Source organism: Schistocerca americana, chromosome 6 (genome assembly GCF_021461395.2).
Source record: "Schistocerca americana isolate TAMUIC-IGC-003095 chromosome 6, iqSchAmer2.1, whole genome shotgun sequence".
NCBI classification, from domain to species: Eukaryota; Metazoa; Arthropoda; class Insecta; order Orthoptera; family Acrididae; genus Schistocerca; species Schistocerca americana.
This window is the reverse complement of record NC_060124.1, coordinates 385,713,632-385,734,274: the sequence shown is the minus strand read 5'-3', so window position 1 is coordinate 385,734,274 and position 20,643 is coordinate 385,713,632. Positions and strand designations below refer to the sequence as shown.

At 41.4% G+C, this 20,643-nt stretch overlaps 1 pseudogene; it reads right to left on the bottom strand.

Annotated features, from left to right (window-relative positions):
- Nucleotides 1-6,440: 6,440 nt before the first annotated feature.
- LOC124620553 lies at nt 6,441-6,558 on the bottom strand (annotated as a pseudogene).
- Nucleotides 6,559-20,643: the final 14,085 nt, after the last annotated feature.

Sequence of the window (20,643 nt, the reverse complement as noted above, 5' to 3'; positions counted from 1 at the left end):
ATTGCTTCTCAGAACACTTTCCAGGTGTTGCATTTCGCGTCTGAGGTGCTGCGGCTACATATACGTCCTGCTCGCGTTACGAGCGTACTAACTCTTTTCTGACTCTGGTGGTGGTTTGATAGTTTGTGTAGGTATCGGCCCGTGTGTGTCGGTTTTCGATACACGCTGTGTCCCAGGTTTTCGCCATCTCTTGTGACCAGAACATCTAGAAATGGCAGTTTTTTGTCCTTTTCTACTTCCATGGTAAATTTTATGTTGTCATGGAGGCTGTTCAAGTGTCTTAGGATGTCACCGAGCTGTTCTTCACCGTGGCTCCACACAACGAAACTATCGTCGACGTGCCTGTACAATACCTTAGGCTTGCAATTCGCCAAGTCCAGTGCCTGTGCTTCGAATTGTTCCATGAAGAAGTTGGCCACCACTGGACTAAGAGGACTAGCCATGGTGACGCCTTCCAGCTGTTCGTAGAAATCGCCATTCCACGTGAAATAACTCGTGGTGGGACATGCATGGAAGAGATTTGTGATGTCTTGCGGGAAAATGGAACCGATGTGATCCAGAGCGTCACTGAGTGGCACTTTCGTAAACAAGGAAACAACAGAAAAGCTGACCAGGATGTTGTTTGGTGCAAGTTTCAGCTTCTTCAGCTTCTCAGTGAAATGTCCTGAGTCCTTAATGTATGTATCGGTTTTCCCCACGTGTGGCTGGAGCAGAGAGGCCAAGTGTTTTGCCAGTTTATACGTCGGTGAGCGAGGAGCGCTAACAATCGGTCTTAGTGGAACGTTGTTCTTATTGATCTTGGGTAATCCATACAGCTGAGGTGTTGCAGATGTTTCTCTGTACGTCCGCCGGCAGAGAAGACGCCTTGATTAATCGATTCGTATTCAGTGTGATACGCTGCGTCGGATCTGCGCTTAGTTTTCGGTACGTCGTCGGATCTAATAGGTCTCGGATCTCTTGCTCATAATCTTCGGTCTTCATTACGTGGGTCGCATTCCCCTTATGGCAGACAGTACCGATATACTCTTGTCGGCGTTGAGATTCTTGGTGGCTTGTACCTCTTCTTTCTTCAGGTTGCAAGCTGGTGGTTTTACTCGGCACAGTGTCCTGGCTGTTTCAGTGCGTATTTCCTCTGCCCTTTCACAAGGCAGGGGTCCGAATGGCCGCTTCGGTGTTGGCAATGCTGTCCTCCATAGGTATCGTCCTCGGGGTGATAGCGAAATTCCCTCCTTTTTGAAGAACAGACACTTCCTCTTCAGTCAGTTGTCGTTCAGTGAGGTTGACCACTGTGTGTGACATGTCGTAAATCGCCTTGTCGGTCTGCTTCCGGCATCTTTCAAACTTTTTCATCTGTCGCTCGGTGCAGCGCTCGAGTTCGTTCTGCATGCTCCTGTGAGTGATGCTGTCGATCTTGTCCCAGTCGTCTAGGTGCATTCTGCTACTTAGTTGATAAAAAATGTCCAAAAGTTCCTGAGCCGCTCTTGCCAGGTTTCTCCGTATGGTATGAATTCGCTCACAAAGGAAAGCTCGTTCCATTCTGTCGTAGATACGATGTGCTTGGGCGGTGGTGAATAGGCGCTTACATTTCAAGAAGTTCGGTGTAGCACCTTCATGTCGCACCGTGACAAAAAGGTGAGAGGGGACATCAATTGCGCTTTCTTCTTCCGTCGTTGGTCAAGGCGTCGGTACAATCTGCAAATCTCCACCACGTAGAGGCGAAATACGAAATTGTTAAGGCTTTCGTGGCCACTTGTTGACAAACTGCCTATTGGTTTCTGTCTCAGTTTCTTCGGCCGAAGTTTATCTAATGATTTTACTGACGTTTCTTCGTGAGCGAATTCATACCACACGGTGAAACCTGGCAAGAACGGCTCAGGAACTTTTGGACGTTTTTTATCAACTAAGTAGCAGAATGCACCGAGACGACTGGGACAAGATCGACAGCATCACTCACAGGAGCACGCAGAACGAACTCGAGCGCTGCACCAAGCGACAGAAGAAAAAGTTTGAAAGATGCTGGAAGCAGACCGACAAGGCAAGTCCCGACATGCCACACACAGTGGTCAACCTCACTGAACGACAACTGACCGAAGAGGAAAGGAGAAAAGGGTCCCACTTGCAATGTCGGGAATATACCGTATACCATGCACATGCGGAAAAGTTTATGTCGGAATGACTGGACGATCAATCAACATCAGGATCAAAGAACTTAAAAGTCATTGCAGGTTGAGGCAGGTGGAGAAATTGTCCGTGGTAGAGAACGCACTGAGTGAGACCGATGACGTAATAAAATTCGCCGACACGGAAGTTCTGGCTGTAGAGAAGCAATACCACACGCGCTTGTTCAGAGAAGCTTTAGAAAAAACACTCGAACAGTTTCAACAGGAAAGTGGAAAGCCTTAAGGTAAACGGATCGTCGCTTCCCGTACTACACCGAACGACCGTCGCATGGAGCAAGAGGAGAACCGCACGAGAAATGAACGTGGAGAAGCCCTCGGACGTTGGCGCGCCAGGTACATATAGTCTGCGGCTGTGAGCTCGGCTACAGTTCACCACCGGCAATGGAGGGTGAAGCTTTGACAGTGCCAGCCACTCGTTCTGGCGAAATGCCAGTAAAATCACTAGATGAACGTTGGCCGAAGAACTCGAGACCGAAGCCAATAGCCAAGTGGCCACGAAAGCCTTAACAATTTTGTATTAATAATTGTCTTTATAAATTACTGTTGAATCGTGAGTAACAGGGCTGGTCGCAGATAGTCCTGAATAAATATGTCTAGAAAATAACGTTTTCTGCTTTTACAATGGCTCTCGTACCTAGTAAGGTTAGAAAATCCTGATAACATGAGTAGCGTTAGGCTGTGAAGTTATTTCGCCAACATCAGCCGTTTAGCGGCGCCCATGAAGTTGTAACTTCCCTACTCAGCGCTGTCCCTGTTTCGCCGCGCCACCCTGCTACAGGCCGCTACAGAGCGCCACAGCCGGCGGCGCGCCCGCACCGCGGACTCCTTTGCGTTAAGCCGCCGTCGCGCAGGCTGGAGTGACGGGTATCCTGCCGCTGAATTATGTATACTGTTAAATGCTGGCAGACTTTCGGGACGCGCGGCCCGCAAAGTTTCGTAATAATACAGCGAATAATTTAGAAGGCCGCGCTGCAGCCAGCCACGTCAGCCCGATGCGTGACACACAATAGGAGCTTCCCGGAAGAAACTGGCGCTTCGTTCTGGAAACGATGGCTGGGCCCATCGGCAGCTGGTGAAACGCGTATCAGGTCTAAACAGGAGTTGTCTTTTAGTTTCTCGACGGTGCCACGTATCGCTAGCAATTCTACACAGGTATAAAAGAAAGGCGTGAATTGAAGAAACAAGCAAATTATCATAATAAACATAGTTCCGCAACCAATGGTATCTCCGATAACACTTTTGCAGAAGTGAGGACATGCTAATGTTACAACACTATTAATGACCATACACTGAACGGAGTAGATTAAATTTGTAAACAAGGGTAAATGTCGGGGTCGATTTCGTAGTCTACAAGTCGGTGTCTATTAATAATACTGCTTGGAGAAGGCGGAAAGCGGAGGTAACCTACCTTCTGAATTTCTAAAGTTATTCGGGGAAGTGAGCACCAAACGATTGTTTAAGTTGGTTTGTAGAATCTACTAATGTGGAACCGTAACATCATAGTTTCGCAAATATGTCAACCACAGTGTCCCGCATAAGTGAGAGAATAATCGGAGAAGCAGTTTAACAGCTCACACATCCAAGTTTCTGACAAATATAATATCAGAAGACTCGGAAAAAAATTGAGAATCCGTCATATGATTATCGGTAGGGTCTTAGTAAAGGCGCACTCACCAGAAGGGCAGTTTTGACAATGAAAATGGCGTTAAAGGAAACAAGACATGTTCATAGGATTTGTTGAACTAGGAAAAAAACATTATACAATGAAACTCGTGTGAGATGTCGGTATTCTTAGGTAAATAGGTAAAACCTATATGTAAGTGGGCTAAAAGGGAACTATTAGAATATGAGATAAGGACTGAGGTGCTAGAATTAAAAATAGTATGATTGAATGACACAAATAAATAAAGGGTTCAGTAGCAATAACACACGACGAACAAGGTAAGGACATAAAAATAGACAAGCAGAGAAAAATAGGACTTTCCTGGCGAAAGATTTTTACTACTATCAAAAATAGACCTTAGTCTGAGGAACCAATTTCTATGAATATATGTTTGGGGTTTGTACAGTATTTAACGACAGTGAATCGTGGATTGTGATGAAACTGGTAAGAATAGAATCGAAGCGTTTGAGATGTGGTCCTATAGAAGATGAGGTAGGCTGACAGGAAACGAAGAGGCTGTCTTCGAAATCGGCGAAGAAAGAAATATATAGAAACCACTGTGAAGAAGAAAGGACATGTTGATAGTAAAACATTTAGTTACTAATGAAGTATTGTTCCTGTTGGGAGGAAAGGCAGGGTCAGTGATGTTTAATGTGCCTATGGTACTCTATTAACTACATCTGCTTTACATAGTCTGAACTACGCACTGCGCCAGGTGAACAGCTAAAGAATGCTACTTCAATTCCTACCCTCCGCCCCCACCCCCACCCATCCCGTCAATAAACCATGGACCTTGCCGTTGGTGGTTGGTTGGGGGGCCTACGCGCCTCACCGATACAGATAGCCGTGCCGTAGGTGCAAACGCACCGGAGGGGTTTCCGTTGAGAGCCAGAAAAACGTGTGGTTGCTGAAGAGGGGCAGCAACCTTTTCAGTAGTTGCAGGGGCAACAATATAGATGATTGACTTATCTGGCCTTGTAACACTAACCAAAACGGTCTTGCTGTGCTGGTAGTGGGAACGACTGGAAACAAAGAAAACTGCAGCCGAAATTTTTCCCGGGGGCATGCAGCTCTACTGTACGGTTAAATGATGATAGAATCCTCATGGGTAAAATATTCTGGAGGTAAAATAGTCTCCCATTCGAATTTCGGACTACTCAGAGGTCGTCCTTACCACTAGCAACAAGACTAGTGTTGTGTGGATCGGAGCATGGAATATCAGATCCCTTAACTGGGCAGGTAGGTAATAAAACTTAAAAACGGAAATGGGTAGATTAAAGCAAGATGTAGTGGGAATTAGAGAAGTTCCGTGGCATGCGGAACAGGACTTCTCCTCAGGTGAACACAGTGTTATAAATACAAAATCAAATAGAATAATGCATGAAGGTACAATAAAGAATAACAAAAGGAGGAACGCGGATGAACCACTATGAAAAGCATAGTGAACGCATTATTGTAGCCAAGATAGACAAGTAGACCACACCCTCCACAGTAGTACAAGTTTAAATGTCAACTACCTCCGCAGGTGAGGAGGAGATTAAGGAAATATATGATGAGATAAAAGAATTATTCAGATAGTTAAGGCAGACGAAAAGTTAATAGTCTTGGAGGACTGGAATTTGATAGTTGGAAAATGAAGAAAAAGAAAAGTAGTAGATGAATATGGACAGGGGAAAGGAATGAAAGAGGAAGTAACCTGGTAGAATTTTGTACAGAGCATAATTTAATTACAGCTAATACTTGGTTTAAGAATCATCAAAGACGGAAGTATACGTGGAAGTGACCTGGAGACACCCGAAGGTTCCTGATTGATTATATAGAGGTAAGACGTATATTTCGGAGACATGTTTTAAATTGTAAGAGATTTCCACGGGCAGACGTGGATTCTGACCACAATTTACTGGTTATGAACTGCAGATTAAAACTGAAGAAGCTGCAAAAAGGCAGGATGCTAAGGAGATGGCACCTGAAGAAACTGAAGAACGAGAGGTTGTAGAGGGATTCAGAGGGACATTAGGGAACGATTGACAAGAATAGGGGAAAGGAATACAGTAGAAGAAGAATTGGTAGCTTTGAGAGATCAAATAGTGAAGGCAGCAGAGGATCAAACACGTAAAAACACGAGGGCTTGCAGAAATCCTCGGGAAACACAAGAAATATTGAATTTAATCTTTTAAAAGAGAAAATATGAAAATACAATAAATGAAGCTGGCGAAAGGGAAAACAAACATCTAAATATCGACAGGAATTGCAAAATGGCTAAGCATTAAGGGCTACAGAACAAATGTAAGGATGTACAAGCGTGTATCACTAGGGATAAGACAGATGCTGTGTACAGGAAAATTAAAGAGACCTTTGGAGAAAAGAGAAGCACGAATATGAATATCAAGAAAAAGCACTCCGTCTTCAGGCCACAACAGGCCCATCGGGACCATCCGACCGCCGTATCATCCTCAGATGAGAATGCGGATAGGGGGGGCGTGTGGTCATCACACCGCTCTCCCGGTCGTTATGATGGTTTTCTTTGACCGGAGCCGCTACTATTCGGTCGAGTAGCTCCTCAATTGGCATCACGAGGCTGAGTACACCCAGACAAATGGCAACAGCGCATGGCGGCCCGGATGGTCACCCATCCAAGTGCCAGCCACTCCCGACAGCGCTTAACTTCTGTGATCTGACGGGAACCGGTGTTTCCACTGCGGCAAGGCCGTTGCCATGAATATCAAGAGCTCAAATGTAAAACTAGTGCTAAGCAAAGAAGGGATAGCAGAAAGATGGAACGAGTATATAGAGAGTCTATACAAGGGAGATGTACTTCAGCTCACTGTTATGGTTAAGAGGACGTAGATCAAAATGAGAAGGGAGATATGATATTGCGTGAAAAATTTGACTTCAGTCAAAACAATGCTCTAGGAGTGGAGCTACTGATAGACTTGTGAGAGCCAACCTTGACAAAACTCTTCCACCTGGTGAGCAAGCTGTATGAGACAGGCGAAATACCCTCAGGCTTCAAAAGATTATAACAATTCCCATTCCAAAGAAATGAGGTGCTGATAGGTGTGAAAATTATAGAACTATCAATTTAGTAAATCACTGGTGCAAAGTACTAACTTGAATCCGTTGCAAAAGAATGGAAAATCTAGTAGAAGCCGATCTTGGGGAAGATCAGTTTGGATTCAGGAGAAATGTGGTTACGACTTCTCATAGAAGACAGGTCAAGGAAAGGCAAACCTACATTTATAGCATTTGTAGACATAGGGAAAGCTTTTGACATTGTTGACTGGAATACTCTTTCAAATTCTGAAGGTGGCAGAGGTAAAATACAGGGATCGAAAGGCTGTTTACAATTTGTGCAGAAACCTGATGTTATAAGTGCAGAGACAAACGAAAGGGGAGCAGTGGTTGAGATGGGAGTGAGGATTGTAGCCTATCCACGATGTTATTCAATCTGTATACTGAGCAAGCAGTAAAGGAAACAAAAGAAAAATTTCCAGTAGGAATTTAAGTCCAGGAAGAAGACATAAAGAATTTGAAGTGTGCCGATTACATTGTAATTCTGTCTGAGACAGCAAATGACTTGCAAGAGAAGTTGAACGTTGTAGATGGTGTCTTGAAAAGAGTATATAAGATGAACATTAACAAAAGCAAAACGAGGCTAATGGAATGTAGTCGAATTAAATCAGATGATGCTGAGGGAATTAGGTTAGAAAATGAGACACTTCCAGTAGATGAGTTTTGTTATTTGAGAAGCAAAATAGCTGATCATGGTCGAAGTAGGAAGGATATAAACTGTAGGCCGGCAATGGCAAGAAACGCGTTTTTGAAGAAGAGAAATTTGTTAAATCGAGTAGAAATTTAAGTGTCAAGATGTTCTTTCTGAATGTCTTTATATGGAGTGTAGCAATGTATGGAAGTGAAACTTGGACGATAATTAGTGTAGATAAGAATAAAATAAAAGCCTATGAAATGTGATACTACAGAAGAATGACGAAGATTAGATAGGTAGATCAAGTAGCTAATGAGGAGGTACTAAAGAGAAGTGAGGAGAAGAGAAATTTGGGGCACAACCTGTTTAGATGAGGGGTTTGGTCGGTGGGACACAACCTGAGACATTATGAGATCACGAATTTAGTACTGGAGGGAAGCATGTTGCTGGGGGGGGGGGGGGGGTGAGAAATGAATACAGTAAGCCGATTCAGAATAATGTAGGCTGCAGTAGTTACTCGGAGATGAAGAGGCTTGCACAGGATAGAGTAGCATGGAGAGCTGCATCAAATCAGTCTTTATACTGAAGACCACAACAACAAGAAATTCAATTCCCTTACTTTTCTTTAGCTCCTTGTTAAATTTATTAGTTCAGATTTCCTCATTTCGACCTGACAGTATTTCTTGTGAGTCACAGTGAAAATCTAATCTCATTCCAATCAGGCACTGGATAAATTATAGCACAACATCTACTTTTATCAATGAAAATTTATCACATTATTTACTAACGTATTACGAGTCTGACGGGATTGTAACATATAAGAGCAGGGTTTGTTTAAGTATTCCATTAAAAATGATTTTTTTAGGAAGGAAGTGTGTCGTTTTATACAGAGTTTTTATATTTATATTTGTGTACGAGTGTCCTTCCTATATCTTTTTCCTGTATTTTAATCTAGAATGCGCAACTGGCGTGGGTGAGTGTTAGCTTGATAATAGTGAGCGGTAGCCTTAGTTTGTTAGAACAGGTTTGCCATGTTGTAGTAGCACAGGCAGAAAAGTAACGAGATTTAAATTTAATGGCAAAGTAGGGGCGAGGTTAGGTACACACAGTCAAGTTAGCAGGAGACGGTGTAGTCCTCTTTCATGGCTACCAACACTTCCTACAATTAATCCCTACGGTTTCAGCACATCCGGTGGGACGTTCTGACGCTGAGATCTGGCAACATGAGATAAGACCTTTGGATCCTCTGTGGACTGAGGCACTTGGAGGAACTTAAGAGTGTGATATTTGTACTAAGTAATCTTTATTTCTCCCTTTGGTTGCTAGGGGAAAAAATAGCTAGTGATGGAAAGGGTAATGTCGCATGCGTTTATCATTATTATTATTATGTTTATGGTAAGAAGTAATTTGTATTAATCGGTTTGCTACCACGTGGAATACAAGGAAAATTTATGCTCAAGTGTAGCTAGTAAAGTGAAATTGTTTTCAGTGTATCAAGTAAATTCACGAAAAAGGATCAGGATTGAATTTTTGTATTTTTGTGGTTTGTGGGGAGCTGGCGATCGACGATAGAAATCAGGTTAATTCTTACATTAATCTTCAATAATAACTGTGCTTTGAGCACTTGTGTAATGTATATGCACGTTTGCAGATTTATAATGATTTCTTGCAGAATATGTGGGTTGTATTTTTGTGTACCATTGGCGTTTTTACCTATGTCTTACAGTACATAAATTGAGTTGCCTGCTAGTTATGAATATCTCTAACCTATCAGAATAGAGCGAATACCTACACATGTAAATTATTTTCTTCAGATTTTGTGATATGTAGTTTAATGCATTTTCGCGGTTTGGTACATGCTTTGCATTGAGCCATGACTTCTCAGTTGGGAATGCAATAAGTTTGGTATGCCACCTCAGAATCAATTTCATTTCTATTTTTTGATGAATTAGTTGGAGATTGATACCTTATTTTTTTCCTATGCCTCACGTGCTTTTGTTTGCATACTCTTTCCTTCCCCAACTCATCGTCCTGTGATAATACATATTATGCATAAAAAGTTTTCTGTTTAATACTGATACATTGGAAAATTTATTTTTATTTACTATGGGGATCATGCATGTGCATTATATTGTTGAGTATATTTTCTTTGTATATGTTCATTCACATCAACCAGGATTGACAAATAAATCATTTTAATGAAACACTAAAAAGAAACCCTGCTCGAATACGGTAGAATTTTATCAAATTTTTAGTACTGTACCAAATATAATGCAGTTTTTCGTCGATAAAAATAGATACTGTGCTCTGGTTTTACCGTTGCGTAGTTGAAAAGAGAAAAGATCTTCCGTTTCGCTGTACAGATGTTCAGAGCACCCTCTTGTCTTTGTGGTGAGAAACTCCCCTTGAAAGTCGAAAGAATCAGCGTTGAGAAATGGCTTGATGATGCAGAAGGAAACCATTAAAGCCGAATGAGGTGCATCGGGAGAGCATGTATCCTGTAGTTGAATGAGAATCTCACTACAGGCAAAATATTTCTGATAGTCCCTCATTCCGGTTATGGGAGGGAGCTGCTGATGCGCATGGTACCGTGCGGATAAGATGGAATAACCAACGAAAGAGTAACACTCTATAGTCGGAGCGTGGAAAAAGTGGTTTGAACGAGGTCGGGAAGCTAGAGTCCTTGAAAAGAGAGACGATAAGGCTCAATCTAAGTAGAGCGGGGCTAAACAAATTGAAATGTAAAGAGAACATAGAATTTTGGACATACGACTATAGGATAATATCAACAGCAGCAGAAAATGGTGTAACTGGAGTAGGATTCGTTATCAACAAGAAGCAAGGGCAGAGAGTGAGTTACTCTGAACACTTTAGTGACAACGTTGTTCTCATCACAATCGACAGGTAACCAAAGCCGTCAGAAACGGTTCAGGTATACACGCCGACGACGCAACCAGAATTTAAATAAATAGGGAAAGTATGTGGGGAATGTATAAGTGAGGGTGTAGAACAAAGCGTTGGTTGGAGAAATTGACATGGTAATAGGAATGAGAGAGGAGAAGGGTTAATTGAGTTATGCAATAAATTTTAGCCAGTAACAGCGACTACTCTGTTCAGCAATCACAAGAGGAGGAAGCATAGACAGAAAAGGCGCGGAGACACAGGGAGATTGCGTTAGATTACACCATGGTCAGACTTAGTTTTCGTAGTGGGGCTGTGAGGCGTACCCAGACGCAGATATAGATTCAGATCATAATTAAGTAATGAAGGAGAGTATGCAACACGCCCGAGGGTACAAATGGCGGGGGTTACTTCATTGGTATAAGTTCTTGCTTGCTGCTTCTTTACCATGCGATCTGTCCACATCACGTACCTGATAATCCCGCGGCGGTCGTACTGTTCTGCTTCACAGTGCTGCTGGCTTGCCTGAAATTGTGTATCTAAATATGCAAGCGGATTTAGATGAGCCACTCAACATTAAACACAACACTGTCCTACATCTGGTATGAACAACTATATTCTGAAACGATAAGAAAGTCATAGGTTGCACTGTTTGCGTTATAAGCCATGAGTGTTTATCACAATTAGCATTCTTGATGATTATCTGTCCACAATATCACTTGGACGAGCGTACGCGTAACCGATACGATGCAAGTGACTGTTGAAAATGTGGAGGCCGAATGATCGAACGAAAGTTCTTACGCTCGCCACGCATACACAGATATTCAGTACCAGTAATGATCTAACACTGTTCATAAAGTTAATTTTTCTCAGTTCTCACTTGTACGAGCGTGCGCGCAACCGTCGCGACACGGCTGATTGTTGATGGTGCGGAACGCAATAACCGAACGCACTTTCTCACGCTCACTTCAAGACACTGGCACGTGAACGCTCTCTTTCGTGGTAAACTATACTGCTGATCGACATTAGTTCATTCTGAGTGGCCGAACACGGTGCGGATGATTGATGTACGGTGCGACACGCAACGAGAGGATACACAAATACTTTATCGGTGGCACTGCTCATTTTTAATTACATCATAACACATTTTCCTCTGAATCACTTCCATATTTTATCACCTAATTATAATAGCACTTGTAGCAACACTCGAACTTCCATAATAACAATGCCTCTTACATGCAGAGCTACCCACAACACAACATTACAGTTCCGTGCCCCTTGCTCGACTCTGCAGACGCGGCTGCCCGCAAAGATACTCCGCAACTAAACCAGCGATATGACAATGCGCTTGCAAGTAGACTGAAGCTTAAGACTATTGTACGGAAGAATCAGTGTCAATGGAAGAGGGATAATGAAGTACTGAGGCAGGATGAGACGAGTCTGAAGTTCGAAAAAGTTGTCGATACCGCGATAAGGAACACCACATCACGTCCTTCAATTGGAGAGTAGGGGAAATCTCCAAAAAGAGCAAATACAGATATTGGAAAGACAAACGTAGCTACTAATAACGTAACTGCGAAGAAACGTTGAGTTAACAGGAAAATTCTTCTACTGATTGACAAAAGAAGAAAACACAAGAATAGTTAGAGAATGTCAGGAATAGGACTGTATAGGTCACTTAGGAATGAAATAAATAGGCAGAGTGAGGAAGTCAAGGCGAACTGGCTGCAAGAGAAAAGTGAAAAAATCCAAAAAGAAATGATCGTCGGAAACTCTGAGTCGGCATAAAGAAAAATCAAAACAACCGTCTGTGGAATTAAAAGCATAGGTGCAACATTAAGGGTGCAATGATAACTCATTATTAAGGAAGTGGATAGCAGGAGATAGTATAGAGAAAATCTGTGAGGGGGGAGGCATTGCGCGATAACGTGAAATAAGAAAGACTGAAATTGATATGTAACACATAGGGGAACCAGCGTTAGATTCAGAATTTAAAAGAACTTTGGAAGATTTAATATCAAATAAAACAGAAGGGGCAGATAACATTCCATCCGAATTTCGAATATCACTGCGGTGGTGTCTAGAATCTATGAGAGTGGCGACATAATACCGGACATTCCACACTTTCCCGATAATAGCAATAGCTGTTTCGAGCGAGAAATATCGCACAATCAGCTGAACAAGTCATGCTTCCAAGTTGTTGGCAAGAATACTATAAATAAGAATGGCAAAGGAAACTGAGGATTTGCTAGAAGACGCTCAAGCTATGCGACAACGTAAAATGGCTCAAGACGTTACAGATTCTGAGAAAAATAGGAATATGCTGTAGGGAGAGGTGGTTAATATACAAAATGTAAAAGAACCAAAAGGGAACAATAGGATTAGAATACGAAGAACGAAGCGTTTGAATCAAAAAGCGTGTATGATACGGATGTAGTCTATCGCCCCTACTGTTCAATCTATATGTCGAAAAAGCAATGACGGAAATACGAGAAAATTTCAAGAGTAGCATTTAAATTTAGCGTAAAAAGGCACCAATGATGAGATTCGCTGAAGATATTTCTATCCTCAGTGAAATTGAAGCAAAATTACAGGATCTGCTGAATGGTATGAACAGCCTAATGAGTGAAGGAAGATTAGATTTGGGTTCAACGCTTCGTCTTCATCGACGTTATTAGAATACAAGCTCGGATTGTTTCAAGGATGGAGAAGGAAATCGGCCATGCCCTCTCAAAGGAACCATTCCGGCATTTGCCAGGAGCGATTTAGGAAAACTACGGACAACGTAAATTTTAATGGCAGGACGCGAATTTGAAGCGTTGTCCTCCCGAATGCAAGTCCAGTGTACTAATCACTGCGCCATCTTCCCCGCTTGCAATCTGCTGAGTGCAGAAATGGGTTGAGAGTAAATTGAAGGAAGACGGAAGTAGTAAGAAGGAACAGAAATGAGAACAGTGAACAAATTAACAAAATAATTGGTGACCACGAAGCAGACGGAGTTAAGGAATTTTGTTGTTTTGGAAACAAAATAACCCATGACGGGCGAAGCAAGAAATACATAAAAAGACGAGTAGCACAGGCAAAGAGGGCATTCATGGCCAAAAGAAACCTACTGGTGTCAAACATAATTGGAGGAACAAATTTCTGAAAATGTATGGTTGGAATACAGCACTGTATGGTAGTAAATCATGATCTTTGGGAAACCTGGGACAAGAGAGAATGGAAGCATTTGCAGTGTGTTGCTACGTAAGAATGTTGAAAACTAGGTGGATTGATAAAGTAAGGAGTGAGGAGATTCTCTGCAGAATCGGTGAAGAAAGGAACATTTGGAAAAGACTCGCAAGAAGAAGGGACAATATAACTTGTCAACTGTTAAGACATAAGGGAACACATTTTAATAAGAAGACAAGAAACATCGCCCCGGCGGTAGAAAGACTTTTAATATAACCACGACCGATTTCGTGCATAAGGAACGTCCTTATAGCCTGCCCACATCGCCTTCAGCTGATTATACGGAACATCTTCCTTTCCATGTGTTGGACAATCGCTTCTAGCGGGTTTAAATTACGTAGAGAAAATTTTACATTGCCTGAAGATGTATCTAAAGTGGCGTGAAACAGGTCGTGGTTTTGATAAAATCTTTCTGCAGCCAGAGCGATATTTTTTGCCTTCTTATAAAAATTTGGACGTATAGCAGGTTGCCCGCAATTCAAAATAATATGCACGTAAGAGAGTAGGTTCCATGGTACCAGGGGAAACAGTAGCGGGTAAAAACAGTAAAGAAAGACAGAGACTGGAGAAAGGATGCCCTGGCATCCCTCAAAGTTATCTTTATCCCAAAACGTTTTTTTCCTTACCACCCTTAACCCACATCCCACCGATTCCCAAATAGGAACTCCGCACATTGCATCAACAGAACCAATATGCATCATTTAGTCCAAATTATCTCGTCTAGGAGTAAGTCCTCCTAGGGAAATGCTTTGTCTTCTTCTTTTTCAGTATCACTTAAGGAAACAGCTCGATATTTCTTCGAAAAACTTGTAGATATTTTATCTATTTTAATACTTAAAACTCTTTTCTATAAGAACAATTGTCGTCAAGAGTTGCAAGTTGTGCCGCTACTACGCCAGTCTCAGCTGTGAAGAGTGAGGGGACCACAGAACAATAAAATAAAAACATGAGGAAACTGCCGTGGGTCTTGATGATTTTCAAGTCGCATACCCTTTATTTCGGCTGTGCAACCGAGCTTTTCTCCACTTGCTCCCACCGTGAAAGGTCTCTGTTATCATCGCACCTACCAGCAGTACTAATCAATGTAGGTTTCGCCCTAATGCACTACGCTTCATACACAATACGTAGCTATTCAAAATACTAGCACACATCTACGAAGCTGCGACAGCTGCTACCTACTGCCGTTAACAGTTAAATAGAAGTAAGACAGCTCAATGAAAGAGCTGTACATTTTACCATACGCAGAAGTTACAGAAATGATTACACGCAATTTCTAGTTAGCGACAGAGCAATTTGAGACTATCAATTGTACCTTTAGCGAAAGTATCCCACTCCGAGAGTGTGTCCTTGACTCGGAATATACCCTCACCTCATGACAAATTTGTGAGTATATGAGGTCTGTTTACAGCTATCGTCAGAGGTAAACAGGCAACGGTTACACAGAAGTGCACTTAGCTGAGCTCTGAGACTGCAGCGCCACTCAGCGATCTGTCACTGAAAATGTGATGAGCGGCCGCTGTCAGTTCCTCTTCGCAGTTAAGGGTCAGTCGCTCCAGCCATGTAAGCTTTTGACTACCAGCCTCTGCAATTGAGGTCGCCAATGTAACCTCGTGGAACAGCGCCAGACGCAGAGCTAACCAAGTCGAAGCCTGGTGGCGAAAGGAACTCTCACCAATATTTAGCTTGATAGCTACGGACTGACAGTGTTACGTATACCACCAGACTTTTGACCTTACATATAGGATTAAGTAAAAACTAATTTTAATAATGAAAGACCCCAGTTGCACCGTTTACCTAGAATTTACCTAGGTTTCAGTCGGCATAACCCAACCTTCTTCAGAATAACAGTATCTATCGTTTGTCAATAGTGGACATCGTCAAGCTAAAACTACAAATCCATGAAATTATCGTCAGACCGTAAGACTTATTTGACACTGCCTCGGCATCACATCGCGACCGCGATGCGGCAGCCACGAGTGCTGTACTGGAAACCACATTCTCTATCATCGTCAACAGCGCAAACACGATATCGTTGTTTTCTAGGATACAAAAGATACAGTTTCGGCTTCTGACATATATGTTGCCAGTATGACATCATCTGAATATTTATACAAGTTGGATATGTAAATAATCAAACTATATATATATATATATATATATATATATATATATATATATATATGTGTGTGTGTGTGTGTGTGTGTGTGTGTGTGTGTGTGTGTGTAAATATGATTATTTATATTATTTTGTTTTTTTATAATTTTTGTTGAACTGAATTGAGATGGATGGAAATATTTAAAAATCAGTGAATATATTTCAACCATGATAAGGTGGCATCAACCATCAGACATATACTTTGAGAATTTCGTCGCCGTAAGAACGAGGTTCGCGGGCCACGTTATTTCTGAGCTAAAATGAGATAAATACTGAAAATACGGTTTGCATATAATGTTGAAATTTTAGGATCATGGATTAAACAAATAATGAAATCACAATAGCGTTAATCATAACTATAATTACTGAAGTGCACTATGCTACTTACATTGGGAATACAATATTAATCACTAGTGATATGTTGATTATCCGTACGTCGGTATCTCATCCGTGCGCAGTGCAAATTTCCTTATACAATCACTAGCATGTGCGAGTATGCACCCTGCAGCATGCAGTGACTTTTTATAAAATAAATATTTTAAATTAGAGCAGCCAGTCTAACGCGCGAGCCTCTCCCTCGACTCCACTCCAGAACAGGTAACAGAAGAAGTAATTAACAAAAGATTAGACATCCTTTCTGTCTCACACCAGCGATCACACGCGACCGCGCACAAGATAACTTGCATTGGCTTTCATGCTTTATTAAACAGGGTTCCCTGATTAAGAAAAAATAGATTTACATGCTATGGCTAAAAATGTGCCTTTAAACCGCCCCCAAAGTTGCGAGGCAAAAGATCACATCTTTAGACAAGCAACTTTCCCAAATGGGATGGCAAAAATAAAAAAAATAATAAATAATAAATACTCATACAATTCCTTAAACATAACAACATGCGCTTCACTGTAGGTTGCTGCCGCGCCGCGATCGTTGCTAGATACTCCGTCTCGTATAGTTGCCCGTTTCAGTCTCCGTTGCCGCGAGTACATTCTCGGATGTATCTCGTCGTGATAACGTTCATATGACTGCATACCAAAGTTCCTTGCAGGTAAATACTACATCACTTTGCAAAGAAAATATTTTCCATTGGCTTTCAATGGTCATTGTACTGGTATAGTTTATAATTTATTCATTTCTTGCATCCGTTAGGTTCTCGTGCCGTCAATTGCCGTCAGCGGTCAAACTACATTTGTCGGTGTTATTGCAACTGCGATACAGGTTTGTATTGTCCATTAAAATTCAGTACAGTGCACCTTTTCCTCGCTTTTAACGAAGGAAAGGGTTCATTTATGTCGTTTGATTGACTATTTTGTCGTTGCTCACAGATCCGGTCGTACGTAAGAATTGAAGTACGTGATTTCATGTGTGCCACAAGTGTTTATTCCCGGAGAAGGCACGGAAATCACTTCCGACGCCACAGTTTACTGATTTGGTTATCCAATGTTCTAAGGTTAGTGTTCGTCGTACGTTGAATCATTAGCATTTTGAAGTGTTCCATAAGTTGCTCCTCCGGTCGCTTGCATGGCATTACATAGTTAGTTTCTCATGTTGTTAGAGAGTGCCGGCGCACTCCGACGATAATTGTTCGCGACAGCTTGCGCTCGTCGTCAAACATAATTGGCATAATGTCTTTGTTCAGAGTCGTTTGGACTGAAAATTTCACCGTATCACGTCGTTGTCATTGTTCGTATTCACACACAAGACCTAACAACACACTTGTTTATACACGCGAATAAATTCACACGTAAACGCACTGATCACATTGTGTTTGACAAAACTTTCAATTTGTGGACATTTATATATTCTGGTCCTTTTCTACACTCTTGTCCTTATTTACAGCTATAGATCAATACATTGACATGGAAATAAAATTAAGAATACAATTACAACTGTATTTCTCACTCATTCATGTGAGGGTTTCATGTTAGACATGTACAATATGATTCACATTTCTCCTTCTGTTGTGATCTAGTTTTCACAACTAAATAACATAGTGAAATAAGTATTGTTTGCAAATCAAAAATTCAACAAATATATACAAGTTTAAATTCACCTGAAAATAGAGAATATAAGACAAAATACATCATAACTAGAGCACTGGACCCTGAGGCGCTTATTACACACAAATGTTACCGCGTAAAGTAAAGGAAATTTATTCAGTAAATCATAACCTAAGTTAACCATGCAAATAATTGGCCACTGTGTTCGCGTCACTCAGTGTCGTGTGTTTTTGTCTCAAATCGCTGTGCTCAAGAATTTATATTTGTTCCACAGGCGTGCGTGTGAATCAGTGTCACAGTCTCCACATCGTACTGCAAACTTCTTTAATTTATGTGCCTTGCACGATCATATATACTTAATAACAAATAATATCACTTACCTTCTATCTTAATGACTATAATATTCAGCATTATCGTTCTGCAATCATGTCTTCTTTCTTCAGTCAGGTACATAAATATTACTTAATTAATATTAGTATCCTTTGCCTGTCATTATTCAGTGCATTCCCTTAAAACTACTGTTTACATGTAGTTATTCTGTGTTGTACTTTCTAATGTCTTTATGCGGATATAATACTACAATCTTGTCATTTCTCCCCTTCTTTAGTAAGTACGCTCCTGGATGCGGTATCCCGTGGATTATGTATGGACCGTCGTAGACAAGTCTCCACTTAGCATTCCTATGCATCAGAGCTGAGGATTTGTGGTGAGTACGCAAAAGTACAAGTTCACCTTGCTTGTAGTTTAGTCTTTTCTTAGTTTGTTTACTGTAGTGTCCTTTTCTTATCTTACTTTGCCTTTCCAACGTAATGTAGACTTCTCTTAGCTTGTCTTCTAGTGGGATTTCTTCGTGTTTCAACTTCGGTATTGGATTACTCCATTCATTTCTTCTTGGTGATTTCTCAGAGCAATGTTCGCGATGAAACATGAAACAAACAAAAAATTATTAGCTCACAAATAACGTCCTGGCCAACGTGTCGCTAATGTATATATATATATATATATATATTATTTTTTTATACTTTTTGTTGAACTGAATTGAGATAGATGGAAATATTGAAAAATCTGTGAATATACGAGGGGCGTTCAGAAAGTAAGCTCCGATCGGTCGCGAAATGGAAACGACTATGAAAATCCGATAAAGCTTTGCACAGATGGGTAGTGTCTCTAGTATAACCCCAGTTAGCATCACGTCGCTCTTCTCATTCTGAGCTCGCAGTGAGTGCGTAAAGATGTCTAGAAAATAGTGTCTGCCGCCAAGTACGAGGGCCTGGTGAGAAATTTCGCCTGAAGCTATGCAGCTAACATTACATAACTGTCGTGCTGTTTCGTCTTCACGACAATTCTCAGCCGCATTCTGCAGGGGCAATGAAGATGCTCCTGCATCGTTTTCAAATGGAAATGTTAGATTACCCACAATACAGTCCGCAATTGTCTCCCCCTGAGTTTCATCTCTGCTCACATGAACCGCTGTCTTTGAAGACAACAATTTGACACAGACAACGAGGTGTAGGCCAGAGTGGAGAATTGGCGGAAAGCACTGGCGGCTGCCTTCTATGATGAGGCTATTGAAAAGTTGGTACAACGCTATGACAAAAGTCTAAGTCAGAACGGCGACTACGTAGAGAAGTAGCTGAAAGGTGTAGCTAATTGTTACAACTAAAACATTTCTGATGTTCACTGTGGTTTCAATTTGGCAATCAATCGGAGCTTACTTTCTGAACAGGCCTCGTATTTCAACCATGATAAGGTGGCATCAGACACATACTTTGAGAATTTCGTCGCCGTAAGAAGGAGGTTCGTGGGCTACGTTATTCTGAGCTAAAACTGAGATAAATACTGAAAATACAGTTACATATAATGTTGAAATTTTAGGATCATGGATTAAACAAATAATGAAATCACAATAGCGTTAATCATAACTATAATTGCTGAAGTGACTTGAAAGGAGGATATAAGATGAACATCAACAAAAGCAAAACGAGGATAATGGAATGTAGTCGAATTAAGTCGGGTGATGCTGAGGGAATTAGATTAGGAAATGAGACACTTAAAGTAGAAAAGGAGTTTTGCTATGTGGGGAGAAAAATAACTGATGATGGTCGAAGTAGAGAGGATATAAAATGTGGACTGGCAATGGCAAGGAAAGCGTTTCTGAAGAAGAGAAATTTGTTAACATCGAGTATAGATTTAAGTGTCAGGAAGCATTTCTGAAAGTATTTGTTTGGAGTGTAGCCATGTACGGAAGTGAAACATGGACGATAAATAGTTTGGACAAGAAGAGAATAGAAGCTTTCGAAATGTGGTGCTACAGAAGAATGCTGAAGATTAGATGGGTAGATCACATAACTAATAAGGAAGTATTGAATAGGATTGGGGAGAAGAGAAGTTTGTGGCACAACTTGACCAGAAGAAGGGATCGGTTGGTAGGACATGTTCTGAGGCATCAAGGGGTCACCAATTTAGTATTGGAGGGCAGCGTGGAGGGTAAAAATCGTAGAGGGAGACCAAGAGGTGAATACACTAAGCAGATTCAGAAGGATGTAGGTTGCGGTAGGTACTGGGAGATGAAGAAGCTTGCACAAGGTAGAGTAGCATCAAACCAGTCTCAGGACTGAAGACCACAACAACAACAATAACAATTCCTGAAGTGCACATGCTACTTACATTGGGAATACAATATTAATCACTAGTGATATATTGATTATCGGCACGTCGGTATCTCGTCCATGCGCAGTGGAAATTTCCTTATATAATTAGTAGTATGTTACTAGAGAGTTTAAATTAGAGCGGCCAGACTAACGCGCGAG